The sequence below is a fragment of the Budorcas taxicolor genome, chromosome 21 (genome assembly GCF_023091745.1).
Source record: "Budorcas taxicolor isolate Tak-1 chromosome 21, Takin1.1, whole genome shotgun sequence".
In the NCBI taxonomy this organism is placed as follows: Eukaryota; Metazoa; Chordata; class Mammalia; order Artiodactyla; family Bovidae; genus Budorcas; species Budorcas taxicolor.
In genome coordinates, this window is record NC_068930.1 from 38,457,142 (window position 1) to 38,464,344 (window position 7,203).

The following is a 7,203-nucleotide window of genomic DNA, read 5'->3' on the forward strand; positions in this document are numbered from 1 at the left end:
AACTTGTGCAAACATGGGAGAGATAAATTTCCTGCCCGTCCTGTCATGTGTGGCTTCTGTCACGCATCTCTGAAGTCCACATGGCCAAGAAATAGCCTGAGTGTGCACCTGGATAAAATGAAATTCAGGGGCTGTCTTTGATGTGGGCTAGGAGTCATTGGGAGGCACTATATGCCGTTTGCATGGAGCAGCAGAAAAGAGGATTTGAGAGAATGGGCCTACTGCAGTTGCTGTGGTTAAGTTGTTGGATGAACTTGGGCAAGTCTTTCCCCTGTTCTGACTCAGTCACCACATCCGATCAGTGGAGAATTAGACCAGATGGTCTCCAAGAGGGCTTTGGCAGGTTCTCTGTTCTCTTGGCAGAAATAGGAGGGGCTTCAGAAGTTTGAACACTTTGGAGTCTAAGAAATGTCTCTGAATGCCTCCCCCAGGCTGCCTTCTCCAACCTTGGTCGTGGGAACTGGAGGGCAGAAATCCCCCTCTTGGGCCTATACATCCAGGAGGAAGAACCTGCCCTTAACTTGGTCTCTCCAGATTCCCCTCCTACTTTGGAAACGCCTGGAGACCACTTTGGGAGGAGACAGCCCAAGTGGACATTCCTCAGAGACCCTGGGCCCCTGCTTCCTCATCCAGCCTGCATATGTTCCCCCATCACACCGTGCTTCAAGATGAGGCTCGGCTCTGGTGACTCAGGGCATCCGTCTACCTTCCTAGTCCAGCCAGCGACCGCTCAACACCAGCCCCTCTGCTCCCTCATGTAGGGTCTGATCTCAGTCTCTAAACAAGACTCCTGCAAAGGGCAACCCATTTGGTGCAGGACCGCGAGCCAGATGCTGAGGGCCGGGACCGGCAGGGTTAAGCCTTCCCTCCCTCCAGCCTGCCCCCCTGCAGTGCTGGCCTCAGCTGCTTGGAATCCCTGGGGTCCTATAGGGCCCTCCCGACAGCCAGATGGGCAGCAGCGCCAGGAGAGGAGGAGGAGGAGCAGTGGAAACAGGCCCCAGGGTACCCCCGGGCAGGGAGGGGAAGGGAAGAGAGGAACAGAGGGAGGAGAGAGGATGGCTGTGTGGTACGGGAGCCCCACTGGCAGAGTGGAGAAGGCCGGACCCTTCTTCTTGAGCCAGGCAGGGGGACAGGGCTGCCTCGGGGCTTTGGAGCTGTGGGGAGTTCAGGGCACAGGCCATTGTGCTCAGCCGGCCTCCGCCTGGGAGCCAGCTCTTGGCGTGAAACCCTACCCAGTGCTGGCTCCTGCTCCTCTTTCTTTTTTCTTAATAAGGTCGAATCAGAGTGAGTCAGAGGAGCCAAGTTTCCTGTTAGGCTCTGTTTGAATAAACTCTGCTCTGAACATAGCTTGGGCCTCTGCACAAGCTCCTGGGGCCAGGATTGTAGCCCTGCCAGCCATCTCTGCTGAGACTGGAGACCTGGGGTCCTGGCCTGGCCCCCAGACACTCCCCAGGGAAGCCTGTTAAGCTCTCAGAGCTTCAAAGTCTTTAGCTATAACTTGGGAGTAATAATACCTTTCTCATGGTATATTTGGGAGGATGAAATAAGAGGATTATGAAGAGTGCCCAGCCCAGTGCCAGGCATGTGGCCACTATTATTTTTTTCCTCTGGACCGATGAGAGAAGGGAGGGCTTCATCCCCCAGGGTGTTCCCCCTTCCCCATTTTCTCTGTCCCTTTCATCTTTTTCATCTGTCTTTTGCATCCTTTTCTTGTACCCAGCCCAGGGCACACTCCTGGGGCCAGTCTTCTCCTCCTCTCCACTTCCTTCCTTGCCCTCCTTCTCTCTTCCAATCTGGGTCTCCCAAAGTGGCTGATAAAACCCTCTTGGATCTCTGAGCCCAGAGGAGCCTAGCTGGTTCCCCCTCTGCACACACAGGACAAGCCTTGCCTGAGTAGCTGGAGGTGTCCTGACATCATTTGATTGGAAGCACCAGAGCCAGGGTCTGAGAGAGACCCCGGGCAGGCAGCAGAGGATGCAGAGCTGGGGTCAAATGAGGGCTTCGAGTCACCAGGCTGGGCCTGAGCCGTCTGGAGGTGAGGGGCGGGTGGCAGGCAGCTCCTCACCAGGCCCTGTTCCTAGGGGCTAGGTTCACACCCACAGTTTTAAGACCTAGCCCTGTGGTTGAGGCTTATTGCCAGTTCCTGGCACTAGGAACCAGGCACAAGTGTTCTTGGAGGGCTGGGGTATAGGGCTGCAAGAGCTTGTTGGTAGTGTGTGACTTTGTTAAGAATCTAATGTTCCGGACGGGGCTGCCCCTCCCCTGGGCTTCCCATGGGACACAGCCAGTGTCTTTTGATCCTGTGCTGGAACTCCAGGCTCTGGAAAATCTGGAGGGAGTGAGGAGGCCTCAGACCCAACCAGCAGAGGGTTTGGGAAGCCGAGAAAGGATATGAGCTGTGGGATGCCTTACTGCTTTGCAGAGGAAAGGACCAGGAGGCCCACTGTGGGTCAGAATATTTCTGTGGTTGTGGGGAAAGGATGAGGCAAACTCTGGGTGTCCCCGCCCTCTGTCCCCCACCTGGAATGGGGCTGGGCCTTATCTACCCACTGAGATCCCTGGCTGCTGAGCCTAGGCCCCTGGCAAAGGCTCCTGATGGGGTTTGTGCAGACCTGGGGGTGGAAGCCCCAGCCCAGCTGGCAGTGAACTGTGCAGGTCCCTGCTGCTGCTTCTAGAAATTGGGCCAAGGAAGTGCTGAGTGAGGAGGCCTGGCAAGCTGGCATAGAATGTGCTGACTCTGTAGCAAGAGGAGCACCAAGTGACCACTGCCAGCTGGGCCCTGCACCCACTCCTCCCCTGCAGCCACATCTGGCACAATGGTGGGGGAGGCAGGGGGACTTCGGGGGTCTCCAGAGCCAAGGTAGCCGTGGAGGGGCCCGCGAAGGGGCTGGGGCCTTTTGGTTTGGAAGTGCCTCTCTTCAGCGCTGGAACTCTGGAGAAGCCTGGAAATGGGAGAGGTGAGGTCAGAGCCTTTTGGAAGGACAAATGGGGAGGTGGGGGGGAAGGGAAGGAACCCACCCTTCTCTAGGACCCAGGGGAATTCAGTGGCTCTGGCCACCTCCCACTCTGCTTTTCCTCTTAGCTCTCTGGGGCTCCAGCCTCCGTGCTTCCCCAGGAAATTGGAAATACTGGCGCTGATACATGGGTCTGGTCATCCAGGCAAAGCTCTGTGAGGCAGGAAGCCTCCTCGCTCCCCAGATCCCCTTGGCCCCCAGCCCAGCCAGCTTCTCCACTTCCAGACTTTCTCCCTGTCCTGAGGGGTGGGCAGGGCTCTGGGTCTGGCTGAATGGTAACATTCCCTGTCCACTCCCAGGGTCCAGAGCTGGCATGGTCAGGGAACATCATGATTACAGGGATGGAGAAGGGGTCTCCTCGCAGAGGCCTTCCTTGGGTAGAAGGATTTTGCTGAAGTTGTTGGTTGGGACCTGCTGGGTAGGACAGCCCCTGGTGTCAAGGTTCGTGTTGGGCTGGCTCTCAGCCAGCATGCGGTGGGGAGGAGGAGGTCACAGAGTCCCCTGCCCAAAGGCAAGAACTGGCAAGACCAAGCAGGAGGCCAGTCCCTTGGGCTGCAGCCTGGCAAACCCTGGAGAACTGGCGGGGAAACTGAGGCAGGAACCCAGGGGTTCTAGTAGCAGCCTGGCAAGGCTAAGGGAAGATCCTCCTAGAGTAGGAAATGGCAACCCACTCCAGTGTTCCTGCTGGGGAAATCCCATGGACAGAGAAGCCTGGTGCTACAGTCCGTGGAGTCCCAAAGAGTCGAACATGACAACTAAACAAGGCTAAGAGAAAGCTCTTTTCTCTCTGTCTCTCTCTCTGCTTTGTTTTCCTGCCTCTATATCTTTAACTTCCATTTGGGTCTTTCTGGGTTTCTTTACCTGTTTTTTTTCCTTTTTCCAGAATATGGCTTTTTTCATTCAGTCATTCATTTTCTCTCTCTCCCTGCATTTCAGTGGCTTACCATCTGTACTCATCGTTTCCAGTCTTTTACATCTCTCTTACTGCACCTCACCTATTTCTCTGAATTATTCCCTCATGTGTCCACTCATTCAGTCAGCATGTCCCCTGGGTGCCTGCTGAGTGGAAGCCCTGTGTTGGCTGGGGGATCCCCAAAGAGCTCATGCTCTAGTAAACAGACGAGAACAGAGTGGCTTGTCCTGAGGAGAGGTGCATCTTTAGGCTGACTCTGTGACCTTTGAGTCACCCAATAAATATTAGTTGAACAAATGAACGAACGGCGAATTTCTGTATTCTTTGACTGTTCTCTGTTGTAACATTCATCTGCTTAGTATTGATTTATAAGATGGAGTGTATTTAGCATCTTTTTGTACATCACTCTTTTTGTCATATAGTGTGCAAGTAATTTTTGAAGTTTGTCATTTGCATCCGTAGTTTTTATACTTTCCTGATATATTGAACTGCTTCAGTTTTAAGCTGTCAAATGATTTGATTTTTCTGTTATGATCTCAGACTTTATTGTTATATGATCTTTGCCTTCACCAAGAATGCATACATTTTCAATTAAATTTCAAGATTTTATAATTTAATTTCACCTTCATATTTAACTCTATTTTATTTTTGTATCTGATGAGAGGTAAGGAAACAACTTTAAAACAAATTAAGTCACTGTCCCAATATAAATGATAAATTAATCCATAAATGAATTCCTAGTGATCTGAAAGGCCATTTAATCATATACTGAATAGTTTTCTGTTTGATTGTGCTTTCTAGTCTGTACCATTGACTTATCAGATCATTTTTACATTGAGATTACCTTATTTTAATAGTTGTAACTTTTAAATAATGGTTATTAACTGAGAATACAAATCTCATTTATTTATTTATTGGCCGTTATGACAAACCTAGATAGCATATTCAAAACCGGAGACATTACTTTGCCAACTAAGGTCCGTCTAGTCAAGGCTATGGTTTTTCCTGTGGTCATGTATGGATGTGAGAGTTGGACTGTGAAGAAGGCTGAGCGCCGAAGAATTGATGCTTTTGAACTGTGGTGTTGGAGAAGACTCTTGAGAGTCCCTTGGACTGCAAGGAGATCCAACCAGTCCATTCTGAAGGAGATCTGCCCTGGGATTTCTTTGGAAGGAATGATGCTAAAGCTGAAACTCCAGTACTTTGGCCACCTCATGCAAAGAATTAACTCATTGGAAAAGACCCTGATGCTGGGAGGGATTGGGGGCAGGAGGAGAAGGGGATGACAGAGGATGAGATGGCTGGATGGCATCACTGACTCGATGTATGTGAATCTGAGTGAACTCTGGGAGTTGGTGATAGACAGGGAGGCCTGGCGTGCTGAGATTCATGAGGTCGCAAAGAGTCGAACACGACTGAGCGACTGAACTGAACTGAACTGAACATGGCTTGTAGAAGGCAGTATCTTAGTTTCCTGACCAGGGATTGAACCCATATCCCCTGTAATGGAAGCATGGGTATTTTAACCACTAGACTGCCCAAAATTATTCTTAGTGCTTGTCATTGAGGTGAACTCTAGATTTTTTTTTTCCAAGTTAAATATAAAACAAAATGTCCCTCTAGAAATTGGAATTGGATTAAATTTATAGATTAATGTAGTGGTAAATAACTTCTTTGCAACACTGAGTGTTTCCATTCAGGAAGATGGTGTATCTTTCTATTATTAAGGTCTTTTAAAATTGTTGTTCTACAATAAAGTTTTATAGATGAATATATATGTCTGGTGCATCTTTTATGAAACATGGCCATGATATCTGTAGTTGACAGCTTCTGAAATGGTTCTCAATGGTCCCTGGTAGTCTCTCTCTTGTATAATCCCCACCCTTTGTGTGTGGATTGGGCCTAATGACTTGCTTCTAGTGACTAGAATGTGGAAAAAAATGATGGGATGTTACTTCTGAGATTAGGTTGTGAAAAATTGTGACTTCTGTCTTGCTGGAGCTCTCTTTGCCTCTCAGGCTCTCTCACTTGCCTTCTCTAATAAAACCAGCTGCTATGTTTCGAGCTGCCTTATGGGAAGCCCATGTGGCAAGGGACTGAGACCGTCAGCCCAACAGCCACGTGAGTGAGCATACCTCCTTGAACCTTCAGATGAGACTGCAGCCTTGGCTAACTAACTCCTTGATTACAGCTTCGTGAGGGACTCAGAGGCAGAGAACTCAGCTCAGCCACCCACAGATTCTGGTCCCACAGAAACTTGAGATAATAAATTCTATTGTTTTAAACCACTATGCTTTGGGGGTAATTTGTCATGCAGCAATGGATAACTAATGCAGCATCTTTATTTATTTAATTTTTGCCTAATGTTTTCCAGTAAGTTATCATCAGGAAGTAGAAAAGATATTAACTTTTCTGTAGTTATTTTATAACTGGCTACTTTACTAAACTCTTCTATTCTGATAATTTTGTATTCCTTTTCCTAGTTTTTCTGAGCACTACTTGCAAATAATTATAATTTAATCTTATTTTTTTTCAAATTGCAGTAGCTAGAATTTTTATAATATGTAGTGTTGAATAACAAGACAGTAGAAATCTTTATCTTGTTCACATATTTGATGAGAATGCTTTTTGTATTTCACTGAGTTGGTGTTGGCTATGGGTTTGAGAGCTAGTGTTTTTTACCATATGAAACAAATATACTTCTATCTCTAGTTCACTAGAGTTTTTTGAAAGAAAATCAGGAATGGGTATTGAAATTTACCAAGTATCTATTCAGCGTGTAAAATGATTTTTTTTTCCTCCTTTGACCTATCGCTATAGTTAATCAGTTTCCTGCAGTTTTGATATAGCATTATCTGTGCATTCCAGGGGTGTTTGCTCATGGTGTATCCTTTTCATAGTTCTAGATACTTTCACTCTAAGTATGTTTGCCCAGACATCTTTGACACAAACATTTATATTACATAACTAGTTGGCCATAAGACTATTTTGGCATAAAAGTTTAAGAGGAACATGAAGAAGAACAGAAACATGAAGAATGAATAATGAAATCCAAAAGACTTTATTTTAAAATACAAAATATTTGAATACATTTAAAATGTGTATAGATTCATAGAAAGACTACACAAAGAACTGATTTTATTTTGTGGGTTGGACCTATTTGCAGCTGTCTTCCAGGTCTTCCATTCATAGTATTTTATGCGTTTACTTGTTGACTTGTCTTCTCAGTTGGCAGCGCTCTTTTTCTTTCAGGCTAAAATGTCTTCCTTCGCTAGA